This window comes from Notamacropus eugenii, chromosome 1, assembly GCF_028372415.1.
Source record: "Notamacropus eugenii isolate mMacEug1 chromosome 1, mMacEug1.pri_v2, whole genome shotgun sequence".
NCBI classification, from domain to species: domain Eukaryota; kingdom Metazoa; phylum Chordata; class Mammalia; order Diprotodontia; family Macropodidae; genus Notamacropus; species Notamacropus eugenii.
Window position 1 is genome coordinate 120,472,944 of NC_092872.1, and position 14,388 is coordinate 120,487,331.

General features: G+C 38.0%; 1 pseudogene; it reads left to right on the forward strand.

Moving 5' to 3' along the window:
* The first annotated feature begins 741 nt into the window (after window positions 1-741).
* Window positions 742-1,341, forward strand: LOC140506768 (hsp90 co-chaperone Cdc37-like 1 pseudogene; annotated as a pseudogene).
* Window positions 1,342-14,388: the final 13,047 nt, after the last annotated feature.

Genomic DNA, 14,388 nt, shown 5'->3' on the forward strand with positions numbered 1-14,388 from the left:
CTGGAGAGAAACAATTCAAATCCCTAGAAAATATAGTCACAATAACACAGGAACTTGTATGTTATAGATTAAAAGAGCAAAGGGATTTGAACATAATATTTCATAAGGCTGTGGTGTTTGAAGAACAACAAGGATCAAGTACCCAGCAAAATTGACTATAATCTTTCAAGCAACAAGATGGACTTTCAGTGAAATAAGGGATTTCCCGGTATTCCTGATAAAAAGGCCAGAGTTCAATAGAAAATGTGATATTCAACAGCAAGACTCAAGACAGTCATAAAATAGGTAAACAGGTAAAAAAAGAAAAAAATACCTTGTTATTCAATATGGACAAATTGTTTGCATTCTTATATAGGAGGACAATACTAATTAATCTTGAGGATTGTATATTTGTCACAACATTTAAAAGAGAAATATATAGATATAGGGTATGAGTATAAATTAACTCATGTAATGATAAAAAGCTAATTAATGTGTTCAGAGGAAGAAAAAAGTAGGCATAAAATCACATCACATGAAAAGGCAAAAAATACATTATATTAGAGGGAAAGAAGGGGTGGAGGTGAGCATTGTTGGAGCTTTACTCTCACCGAATTTGGTAAAATGAGGGAACAATATTCTAATTTAAATATAGAAATCTAATGTAAGCACCCCACCAGGGGTCGTAGCTATAGGGCTCCCGTTCGAGTCTTCGGGAAGCCTTTGAAGGTGGTGGTTTGACAGGCAGGGAGAAGCTGGTTTATGGAGGGGCCGTGGTCACCACCTGGACTCTGGAACCCCTCTTGGAACAGTGGAAGGTTGACAAGGAGTTGGGGCTAAATATGTATCCCCACTTCTCTGGCTTCCCACAGCCTCCTAATGACAGGCCCCAGATGTAAAGCGAAGGGATTGAACTGGATTCCCAAAAGCAGAGTTTGTGAAAAGTTCTTTAGTGTGCAAATGGTATCTAACTGAAGCTCAGTAGAAATTTGGTAGTTTACTACTCTATAACTCTTGAGTCCCTGGATCAGGAACAAGCCAAAGCACAAAGAGCAGTGTCAGAACTCTTTGCTTAAAGAGAAGAAGAGTGGAGACGAAAAGATGTCCTGGTACAGAGAAACAGAATGTGTTTGTGGAAATTGGATACAATTAGCATGGATGTTTTTAATAGGAGAGCAAAAGATTAGATATTTTGGTATGCTAAGTGGATGGGATGGTACTCAGAGATTCCTGTCTGACAAGCCATACCTTGTGTGTGAAGAAATTGCTAAGTATCTCATGTTGTGGTATTTTCATCTAGAAGCAGAAAAGAAAGCAGCTCTAAAGGAAAAAAAATCTAATTCTGCCCCATTGATTACATGAAACACTTGACTGTGTGGATCGCAAAAAATGTCCCTTTAAAAACACATTTATCTATTTTTCGTTTTCAACATTTACTTGTATACAATTTCAAGATTTACATTTTCTTGCCCTCATTTCTCTCCCCCTCTGCAAGATGGTGTGCAAACTCATATAGGCAATTGATGTGCAATCATATCAAAGAAATTTCCACATTAGCTATATTGCAAAGAATAATTAGAACCAAAAGAAAAAAAAACAGGGAAAAAAAAGGAAACATTCAATTCGCATTGGACTCCATAGTTCTTTCTCTGAATGCAGATAGAATTTGTCATCATGAGACATTAGGGATTGTCTTAGATCATTTCCTTGCTGGGAAGAATTAAGTCTGTCAAAGTTGGTCATCTCACAATGTTGCTTTTACTATGTACAATATTTTCCTGGTTCAACTCAATTAACTCAGCACTAGTTTATGTAAGTCTTTCCAGGTTTTACTTAAGTTCATCTACTTGTCATTTCTTATGGAACAATAGTATTTATCTACACTTATATGCCAAAATTTGTTCAGTCATTCTTCAATTTTTGGGTATCCTCTAAATTTCCAATTCTTTGCCACCACAAAAAAAATCTGCTATAAATATTTTTGTGCATGTGGATCCTAATTTCTTTGTATGATATCTTTTGGACACAGCCCTAGAAGTGGTATTGCTCAATCCAAGAATATGTACAGTTTTACAGCTCTTTGGGTATAGTTCCATATTACTCTGTAGAAGGGCCAGAGAAGTTCATAACTAAACCAATAACATATTAGTGTTCCAATTCTCTCAGACCTTCTTCAAAATTTATTTTTTTTTGTTTTGTCTTATTAGCCATTCTGATAGGTGCAACGTAGTATCTCAGAATTATACATAATTGAAATTTCTCTAATCAAAGGTGATTAATAGCATTTCCATATGATTATAGACAGCTTTAATTTCCTTATCTGAAAACTGCCTGTTCATAATCCTTGACCTTTTATGAATCAAGGAATTACATTTATTCATATAAATTTGACTCAGTTCTCTATATATCTTAGAAATGAGGCCTTTGGTCAGGGAGCCAAGATGGCAGAATAGAAGGATGCACCTCTAGAAGCTCTCCTCTCAAAGCCCATAAAATACCTCTAAAAAATGATTCTAAACAAATTCTAGAGCAGCAAAAGTCACAAAACTACAGAGTGGAAGAAATTTCCAGCCCAAGACAGCTTGGAATGCTGACAGAAAAGGGCTATCGTGTGAGGCGCTGAGCAGAGTGCCACCCTGCTTTGGCCACATTGCAACAAGGACAGGACTAGAAAGGGCTTCAAGGCTCCACCAGCAGCAACCTCTGGTCCCGTGTTCCTCAACTCACCAAAGACAATTTCAAAGGTCAGTGAGAAAACTCTCTCACTTGGGTGAGAAGGGAACACAGCTGTCTACACTCGACCTCAGGCAGTGGCAGCTTCTATTGTTGGAGCCCTGGCCTAAGGTTTCAGGGTAATTGAGCAAGTGATCAGGATCTCAGCCCTGAGTGTAAGGCCTGGGGTGAAGAAGAGTGCTGGCTGGCGTGGTGGAGCTGGTGGAGGCTCTGGAGAGTGAATCCTGTTCTCAGACCAGAGCGAAGGCCAGGAGAGGAATAAACACCTCTCCCTTGATTGTGCCACCTTGGAAGAACAGAACAACTATAGGTCCCCAGAGTATACCCTTCTCTAGACAAAAAACTCAGAAGTCAAGGAACTGGCTGGGACAATGTCCAGAAAAGGAAAAAGAATAAGACAATAGGAAGTTACTTTCATGGTGAGCAGATATTTTCTTCCATCCTTTCAGATGAGGAGGAGCAGTGCATACCATCAGAGAAAGACCTAAAAGCCAAGGCTTCTGTATCCAAAACCTCCAAAATAAAAAATACAATGATCCCAGGCCATGGAAGAGCTCAAAAAGGATTTTGAAAATCAATTAAAAGAGGTGGAGGAAAAATAAGGAAGAGAAATGAGAGAGATGAAAGAAAATCATGAAAAGCAAGTCCACAGCTTGCTAAAGGAGAACCAAAAAAATGCTGAAGACATTAACACCCTAAAAAAACCAGACTAAATCAAATGGAAAAAGAGGACAAAGTTCAATGAAAAGAAGAATGCTTCAAAGAGGAGAATTACCCGAATAGAAAAGAAGGTACAAAAGCTCACTTAAGAAAATAATGCTTTAAAAATTAGAGTGGAGTGCATGGAAGCTAATGACTTTATGAGAAACTAAGAAATTACAAGACAAAACCAAAAGACTGAAAAATTAGAACATGTGAAATATTTCATTGGTAAAACAACTAACTTGGAAAATAGATTCAGGAGAAACAATTTAAAAATAATGGCATTACCTGAAACCCATGATTAAAAAAGAGCCCAGACATAATCTTTCACGAAATTATCAAAGAAAACAGTCCGGATAATCTAGAACCAGAGGGGAAAATAAATATTGAAAGAATTCATGGATCACTTTCTGAAAGAGACCCGAAAACAAATACTCCTAGGAATATGGTAGCCAGAACAAGGAGAAAATATTGCAAGCAGCCATAAAGAAACAATTCGAATATTGTGGAAATACAATAAGGATAACACAGGGTCTGGCAGTTTCTACATTGAGGGATCTAAACGTTTGGAATATGATATGACAGAAGTCAAAGAACTAGGATTTAAACCAAGAATCACCTACCCAGCAAAAGTGAGTACAATACTTCAAGAGAAAAAATGATCATTCAATGAAATAGAGGACTTTCAAGCACTCTTGATGAAAAGACAAGAGTTGAATAGAAAATTTGACTTTCAAACATGAGAATCAAAAGAAGCATGAAAAGGTAAACAGGAAAGGGAAAATCATAAAGAACGCATTAAGGTTGAACTATTTACATTCCTACATGGAAAGATCATATTTGTAGCTCTGAAACTTTTCTTAGTATTTGGGTACTTGATATTCTACAGACACACACACAGATATGTATTTTATATTTATATCTGTAAATATATATACATGTATATACATACATGTATGTATATATATATATATACATACATAAATATATATACACACACAAAAGGCAGACAGTGAGTTGAATAGGAAGGGATGATATCTAAAAAAATAAATTTAAGCGGTGAGAGAGGAATATAATGAGACAAATTATCTCTCATTAAAAAAAAGGTAAGAAAATGTTTTTTTCTTTTTTTTGTGAAACGCAACAGATATTTATTGACTTGAAATGGAATATTAAATCAAATTGGATGAAATCACATCTTCTTCCACTAGCTCAGCCTGTTTAAATTCCTTGATTCATCTTTCAAGGATCATATCAAAAGTCAAATCTCGTATGATGTCCTTCTTGACCTCATAGCCTATAGTGCTCTATCTTTCCTTTCCATATTGAAGCTACCATGCATTTCCAATGTTCTAAATTATAATTCAGTTATTTGTGTACATCTTCTCTTATTTACCAGATTATAAGCTCCTCTAGGGGAAACACTGTGTCTTATTCATCTTTGAGTTTCACCATTCATTTCCACAAAATTTTGAGTTCCAGATTTTCTCCTCAACTCTCCTGTCCCCGCAACCTGTAATGCCTTGCATTCAGGTTACCCCTTCCCACAATGGGCCCTCCTTTCTATCACACTCCTCCCTTCCCTTATCCCCATGTTCTCTCTGTTCTTGTAGGGCAAGATAGATTTCTATACTCAATTAACTGTATTTCTTATTTCCCAGTTGTATTCAGAAACAATTCTCAACATTTGTTCCTAAAACTTTGAGTTCCAACTTCTCTCCTTTCATTCTCCCCACCCATCCCCACTGAGAAGGCAAGCAATTCAATATAGGCTACATATGTGTAGTTTTGAAAAAGACTTCCATAATAGTCTTGCTGTATAAGTTTAACTATATTTCCCAACAATCTATCCTGCCCCACATTTATTCTATTCTCTCTTTTGCACTTGTCCCTCCCAAAAGTGTTTACTTCTGATTACTCCCTTCTCCCATTTACTCTCTCTTTTGTCATCCCACTCACCCCACTTTTTCCCCTCTCTCCTACTTTTGTGCAGTATAAGACAGATGTTCATACCAAATTGAGTGAGTATGTCATTCTCTCCTTCAGCCAAATATAAAGAGAGTAAGCTTCACTTTTTCTGTCTCACCTCCTCCCTTTTCTACTCCATTGAAAAAGCTTTTTCTTGCCTCTTTTTTGCGATATAATTTTCCCCATTGATTTTCTTGCATTGCTCTCATTTCTCTTCCAAATTTTTCCTCTACCTCTAATACTTCATTTTCAATATCTTTGAGCTCTTCCATGGCCTAAGCCCATTGCATATTTATTTTGGAGGATTTTGATGCAGAAGACTTGACTTCCTCAGACATTACACATTTTCTTCCTCATCTGAAAGGTTAGAGGAAAATACCTGTTCACCAAGAAAGAAACCTTCTATAATTTTATTTTTTTCTCCCTTTTTGGACATTTTACCAGTCAGTTACTTGACTTGTGAGTCCTGTGTCAAGAGGAGGGTATACTCTGGGGATTGGTAAGTTCTCAGTTCCTCCAAGATGGCACAATAAAGGGAGAGGATCAAGGATCAACAGGATCAATCAAGGCACTTCTTGCCTGACCTGCACACTGATCTGGGGCAACCAAATACTTTGTTGCCCAGAATATGAGTGTAGAATTCCCTCGCCAGTCTGCCTCCAGCCGCACCACACCCGTACTCCTCCTCATGGCAGGGTCGTGCTCAGGCTGATATTCAGATTGGTGGCTCAGTTCCCCCAGGGAACTGAGGGGAGGAGGGCTCCCATGGCTGCCACTCAGGGTTGAGATTCAAATCAGCGTCTGAATTCCTCCAGAGTCTGTAGGCAGAGGGCTCCAAAAATGGATACTACAGCTGCAGTGAATGCTGCCTGCAGTCCAGACCATGCTCCCCTCTCTTGGGGAAGGAGCCCTCCCACCGACCTTTGAAGTTATTTTTGGCATTTGTGGGTTGAACAATCTGGGAACTGCTGCTGTGGGTGGTGGCCTGAAGGCTGTTCTTTGTCCTGTCCCTGCCGTGCCACGTGGTCCACGCTGGGATGCACGTCACTCCACACCTGGTGTGATAGAGCCTTCCTGTCACCCTTGCAGGCTGTCCTGGGCTGGCAATCTCCTTCACTCTGTCATATTGTGGTTTCTGCTGCTATGTGGGAGAGCTTCTACAGGTCCATCTTTCTACCCCACCATCTTGGTTCTGCCCCCAGAGAAAAAGGTTTTCAACGGAAGGGAAAAGGGGGAGATGAGAGGGGAAAAGTGAAGCTTACTTTCATCACATTTGGCTTAAGGAGGGAATAACATGCTCACTCAATGTAAAAATTTATCTTACAGTACAGGAAAGTAGGGGAGAAGGGAATAAATGCGGTTTTTGGGAAATGATAGAGGGGAGGGCAACTGAGAGGAGGGGATATTAGAAATAAACACTTTCAGGGAGGGATAAGTTCAAAAGAGAGAACAGAATCAATGGCGAGACAGGATAGGATGAAGGTAAATATAGTTAGTCTTTCACAACATGACTATTATGGAAGTCTTCAGCAAAACTACCCATATGTAGCCTATATTGAACTGCTTGTCTTCTCAGTGGGGATGGGTGGGGAGGTATGAAAAGAGACAAGTTAGAACTCAAAGTTTTAGGAGCGAATGTTGAAAGTTGTTTTAGCATATAACTGGGAAATAAGAAATATAGATAACTGAGTATGGAAATCTACCTTGCCTACAAGAAAAGAGAGAAGATGGGGATAAATGAAGGGAGGAGGGTGATGGAAAGGAGGGTAGATTGGTGTAAAGGATAACTAGAATGCGTGGTGTTTTGGGGTGGGGAGAGAGGGAGATGGGAAGAAAATTTGGAACTCAAAATCTTGTGGAAATGAATGTTGAAAACTAAAAATAAATAAATAAATAAACTGCAAGAAAAAACTAAATAAGTCCTTTATCAGAGGTGAAAAAACTTTCCCCCACCTTTCTGCTTTGCTTCTCGTCTTGGCTGCACTAGCTTTGCTTATGCAAGAAAATTTCAATTCAATGTAATCAAAATTACCCATTTGCATTTTAAAGTGTTTTCTTTCTCTCAGTTTATCCATTCTCCACAGATCTGGCAGGTAAACTATTTCTTGCTGTGTTAATTTGTTTACAATACCACCCTCTTGTTTGATTAGAGTGACACTAAAAGAGGAAATTAATATAATTAGAATTCTCATTTTTGTTATATTAACTCAGTCTGTCCAGTAGCAACTGAATTTTACACAAAATATTTAGATCTGACATTTTTTTTTGGCTTGAGAAGTGTTTGTAATGTTGTTCTTATAGTTCCTGGGTTTCTGTTGGCAGGTAGACTTCCAAATATTGTATTTAGGGTTATATGTATGTGTGCGTGTGTGTGTGTGTGTGTGTGTGTGTGTGTGTGTGTGTGTATTACAGTTCATTTGAAAGCAATTATTCTTTCTATCTCTTGCTGTTGGGCTTTGTTAATAATATATAGAAAGGCTGATGGTTTATGTGAGTTTATTTTATATCCTACCACTTTTCTAAAGTCCTTAATTATTTCAAGTAAGTTTTTATTGTTGTACTCGTTGATTCTTTTCGATTCAATAAATATACCTTCATAGCACCTGCAAAGAGTGGTAGCTTTGTTTTTGCATTGTTTATTCTAACTATTTTTCTATTCTAATTTCTTTTTCTTCTCTTATTCCTAAAGTTAAAATCTCTAAATTCATACTGAATAGCACTGGTGACAGTGGAGATCCTTATTTCACCTTGAATCTTTATGGAAACATTTGTAACTTATCCCCATTAAAAATAATGCTTGCCGATGGTTTTAGATAGATCTTACCTATCTTTTTAATGAAGACTCCATTTATTCCTGTGTTCTCTAGTTTGGTTAATGGAAAGGGGTGTTCGATTTTGTCAAATGCTTTTTTTTCTGCATTGATTGAGATAATCGTGTGATATGTATGAATTTTGTTATTGATATGGTCAATTCAAATTATAGTTTCCTAATATCCAACCAGTTCTGCATTCCTGGTATAAATTGCACCTGATCATAGTGCATTATCCTGGTGAAAAGTTGCAATCTCTTTGCTAATATTTTATTTAAACTTTTTGCACCTATATTTATCAGATGAATTGGTCCATAATTGTCTTTGTCTATTTTCCCCTTTCCTGTTTATGTATCCACATCATAACTGTATCACAAAAAAACATTGGAGAGAGTGGAGTCAAGATGGTGGAGTAGAAGCAGAGACCTTCTCCAGCTTTCCCCCCAAAGCCATTAAAATACCTGGTAAAATGACTCCAAACAAATTTTAGAGCAACAGAAGCAGCAAAATGGCAAAGTAAAACATTTTCAGCTCATGATAGTCTGGAAGGCTGACAGAAAGGGACTATCACACCAGGCTCTGAGCGGGCCAGGCTGTCACAGATGGACATAGGTCAGGCTTCAGGGAAATGAAACATGGGAAGCTGCTGCAGTTCTCAGATATCTCAATCCACAAATGCCAAAGACAACTTCAAAGGGCAATGAGAAAGTTCTTTCACCTGGATGAGAGGAGAGTGTGGTCAAGTCCTAGCCCCATCTTCACCACATTAAAAAAAAGAATTACTCCAAACCAATTCCAGAGCAGCGGAACCCAGAAAATTATGGAGTGAAACAAATGTCCAGTCCAAGACAGCCTGGAAGGTTGACAGGAAGGCTCTATCACAACAGGCTGGGAGTGACCTAGTGAGTCTAGTGTGGGTCTTGCCAGCACAGACAGAGTCATATCAGTCCTCAAGTGACTCAAGGCAGCTGTGACAGTTTCTGGACTTCTCAGTCCACATTCATCGAAGACAATAGAGAAAGTCAGGGGGAAAACCCTGTGGGATCTGGTCTGACTGGGGTCTGGCGCCAGTCTCAGGGAAAGAGGAAGAGGTGACTCCAGCACAGGAGGTAGCAACAGAAGTGACAGCTGCTTCTAGAGCTCTGGTTGCACAGATCGTGTGGGATCTAGCAGCTGAAGAAAAGAACCCTGGATCCTGGAACAGTACACCAACACCAACCCCACCCGTATTCGAAGCAGAGTCCTATCTTGACAAACAGCTAAAAAAGTCAACATTTGCCTGGAAAAAATTTAAAAAAAAATTTCAGACTACAGAATCTTATTTTCATGACAAAGAAGATCAAAATATACAACCAGAAGAATTAAAAAAACACAGTCAAAGCTCCTAGTTCCAAAACCTCCAAGAGAAATATGAATTGGTGGAAGATCATGGTAGAGCAAAAAGAATGATTTTTTTTCCTTTTAAAGTTTGTTCATTTATTTTTAGTTTTCAGCATTCATTTCCACAAAATTTTGAGTTCCAAATTTTCTTCTCATCTCTCCCTTACCCTCACTTCAAAACATCGAGCTTTCTGATTACCACTTCCCCCAATTTGCCCTTGAAAGGCTTATATGAACTGATGTTGAAGGAAGTGAGCAGTATCAGGACAACGTTGTACACAATAACAGTCACATTGTGGAATGACAGCAATGCAAGGGTCTTAGACATCTCCAAAAGACTCACAATTGAAAATCCTGTTCACATCCATAGTCTTGATGCAGTTGGAAGCATATTATTTACTCTATTTTTCTTTTGTTGTTTTTCTTTTTTCCTTACTTCCTCCCATTTGTTCTAATTCTCCCTTACATCATGACAAATGTGAAAATATACTTAATATGAATGTATAAAGAGAGCCCAGATCAGATTGCGTACCGTCTTGGGGAATTGGGAAGGAGGAGTGTGAGAAAAATTAAAACCCATGGTCTTATGGAAGTGAATATTGACAACTAAAAATAATATAGCAACTATTGGAAAAAGACTATTACAGAAGCTTAGGAAGCAAAAATAAAATGAATAAAAAATAAAGGAGAGATAAACCCCAGAAAGTAGATTATGGAAAATGTCTTCTCATATGCACAACTCAAGAAACTGAAGACAATAAAAATGAAAATTGAATCAAACAGGAACACGACAGTTTGTGTACTTTAATATAATGGATAAACAAGCAATTAAATCCAGAAAGAGACCTGACCCCTTAGGTTCTTTGATGGGAAAAAAAAAGAAAACAGCTGGAATGGATAAGATCCAAAACTATTTAGTTCAAACAATTCAGAATGGACAGCTAGTTACTTTGTGCCTAACATGAACTCAGTTCGTGCCACAGGATTTAATTACAGATGACAAAGTGTTAATGTTCTAACAAACTCATCACTAGATGGTTCCTTTACTACATTTGATCATAGAGGAGCAAGATGTACTTTAATAGTCCAAAGATGAAGTGCAGTCAGAGAAATTTCTGACAGGGACCAGGAAATGGGGAAGGATTCAGTTCTTCTCCCTTCATCATCAGTTATGTCATCTAACAGAGGAACTACTCAACTCAGATAGGAATTAAAGAGCATTTTGAAAGTTCAATACAAAGAACGTAAGGAAGCTTCTTGCCATTATGGGCTTTCTGTTACATTTCTGTGAATCTATCCCTAGTGTTTAGTACAGTGTTTATCACACAGCAGGAATTTTAAAAAAATACTTATTAATTATTCTTTATGGTGGAGGCTTTGTCTAGTATATATTTGAATTCTTTGGACATTTTCAGGGAACTTTCCATTGAAAGTCAATGCTGACTCAGTGACACATTGTTCCCAACACTGTTTGTCAATCAATATTGGGTGAGACACTGTAGGGGAAGTTGAAACTAAGTCTGTGGAATTTTACATTACCTGGTCTTTTGGCGCATACCCCTCCTGGTGGTGCTTGTACCCCTGCTTGGAAATTGGCATCTTGAGGAGAATCTGAAATGCGAGCGCTGTTGTTGACCTATCTGAATTTTCTTTATCTCATTATGAAAATTATCAATAAAAACTGGCCCCCAACTTTATAGACATTGCTGATCTCCAGTGAAAAGCCCACCAATACGTTACTACCTTGAAGTACTTATAATACATTCTTTTTAATACTCTTGTCCTGTGCTTTGTCTTGGTAAGTAAGGCGAAAGCCCAAATGAAAAACTTTATCTTAAATATCCTCCCAAGTTGCTCTACTCAGGACTGTCCTTGGAAAACCTAGTATTTCACAAATACACTGTGTGGAGCGAGGAAGTATTGTTTGCTTCTTTTGCTTTATGTTCTGCTACATTATTTTTCTTTTCCTTTACAAGTGCATTTCCAGTTGCCTCGAAAAAACTTCAGCATGGATGAATATTATGTATTGATGTCAATTGCATTACCACATACTTTATGACTATTACGGATTATATAAGTATAATAAGTACTAGAAACCTAAAATACTGGTACCAAAGGGTATACAGCAGATAACTCTGACTTGCTAAAGTTAATTGCTTAAATTTTCAGTATGAGAATTCATACCTTCAAAATGGGAAGTCATTAAAAATAAGGACTTATTTTATTTTGTTGATTTTCTAGACTTGGTGGTGGTCTTTGTGGTTATTGTCCTTAGTTCTTGAAGATGACCAAAATGACATCACTATGAGAAAGTCAAGTTTCAGTGTGTCCAACTGTGCTGGATCAGACCAATAAAAGCTCAGAATTCTCTACCACAGATTGGGCCCATATAGTCCACGTGAACCTTTGGGGTTGATGCTCTAAATTTTGGCATCCTGGGTTTCCTTTGAGCTATTTCAATTTTACTTTGCTCATAGAGCACAGGACCATCTCTGATGTGAGCACACCATGCTGAGAGATCATGTGTCAGTGTCTCTCATTTCATGCAATCAATCCCAAAGTTCTTGAGAGAGACCTCAAAAGTGTCCATGTATCGCTTTTCCTGACCACAATGTGATCACCTGCCCTGTGTGAATTCTCCATAAAATAGTATTTTTGGCAAGCATACATGTTGCATTCTGAAGCATAGTTTGAACGCCTCAATGTTTAGTTCGAGTAAGAACATCACTGTCTCTTACCTTATCCTGCCAGGTGATCTTCATAATCTTTTTAAGACAATTCAAATGGAAGCAATTCAGTTCCTGGCACGAAACTGGACCACTGTCCATAGTTTACAGGCACACAACAATGAGTTCAGCACAATGGCTCTGTTTGGCTTCAGTTTGGTAGTTAGTCTAATACCTTTTCTGTCCCACGCTTTCCTTCACAGGTCCACAAACACTTAGGTTGCTCTGGCAATGAGTGTATCAACCTTATTTTCAATGTGTACATCCCTGGAAAGTACATTACTAAGGTAAGTGAACTTATCCAAAGCATTCAAAACTTCTCCATTTACTATAATGTATGACTCCACGTGTGGATGGCATGATGGTGGCTGATGTAGTACCTGTATTTTCTTGGTGTTGTTAAGCCAAAATTAGTACAAGCACAGAAAATTGATCCATACTTTGTTGCAAATCAACATCTGAGGCTGCATTGAGTGTACAATCACCAGCAAACATAAAATCAATCACCAACGCTCCCGCCACTGATTAAGCATAAAATCCTATGTGTATTCATTCTCCCTTGTAGATAAATATTTGCTAGCTCCCCTTTCTCTCTCAGTCTCTTTCTCAGTCTTTCTGTCTCTCTCTGCTTCTCTCTCTCTCTCTCTCTCTCTCTCTCTCTCTCTCTCTCTCTCTCTCTCTCTCTCTCTCTCTCTCATTTTTATTCTTTGATATAGACTCCATGGTTAGGAGATGGAAAAGGGGAAATATAGAGATAGACAGATATGTCTACACCTATATCTATCTATATATTTATATATCTATATCTATCTATCTACCAATCCATCTATTATTTGACCTCATCAAGAGTACAGTAGGAGACTCAGGTAATGAAGTTATCATCATACTGGAATGCAGGCTGTAGGGTAATCATAACTGTCATATATATACACATATAAACACATTGTTTGAAATTCTTATGGACTGGAGAGGCTTAGAATAAGGATTGCCTGATATCTTAGAAATTCTGAAGGAGGCTGAATCAAGATGGTGGAGTAGGAAGACTGACCTGCTGTACCTCTCAGCCCATGGCCCATAAACTACCTGTAAAAACGATTCTAAACAAATTCTATTTTTGTTGCAGATGTAGTGAATGGTGTAGCTAGCAAATGCCACTATTAAAAATTGTTAGAACTGCATTCACTTTAGAATGGGGGTCTTTAACTGGGGTTCTGCAAGTGTACATTTAAAAATAAGATTTTGATACCTGTATCCCTGTATAATTAAAGTTCTTTGCAATACTATGCATTTGATTTTATGCATTTAAAAACATGATTCCGAGAAGGGGTGCAAAGACTTCACCAGACTGCTATGGAGGCCCACTTTGGAGAAAAAAGGCTTAAAATCTATACCTTTTTCTTACTACCTGAAACAATCAGGAAGCATCAACTGGACGTTGACCAGATACAATGCTATAATGTTAGGTTGGGACTTTTGACTCAAGTTGACCATAAAGCTACTTAAAAATTATCAGAATTCTTAACATATTTTTTGGTTTTGGGTGGATATGTGAGAAATTATTTGGAGGTGTGGGAGAAATTAACAACTTGGAGTAATTCAGACTATTTCATCAAGGATTAATTCATTGCCTCTGAAGCTCTTGCTGTGAGGGAGTCAAGTTCATGATCAAGAATGTTGCTATCTTGTAACTCATTCATAAACAAATAGGAACATGTAACTATGTTTCATAACTTTTTTTTTGTCAGTCTCCTCTGGTAGTAGACAACAATAGGTCCCTGCCCAAACTTCACTTAATGGCTGTTTTCTGGACACCACCCCCCCCCCAGTTTAAGAGAGATTATCAAAAGTGACTGTTGTTCTTTCCCTCCCAGTTTGATTTACTCATATTTTTTTTCTGTTCTCTCATTAAAGGGCCATTCACCTATTACTTCTTAAAGAGGCCTATTCACTGAATGGGCATCACCTCACTCTAAGTGAGTACCTGAATAGACCCTAGGAGATAAAGGTCAAGGTCTCCCATTTCATCCTGGACCATCTCCAGTCGTCCTGATGATCACCAGATCCAGGTGACTCAGGAGGAGAAGTGAGGC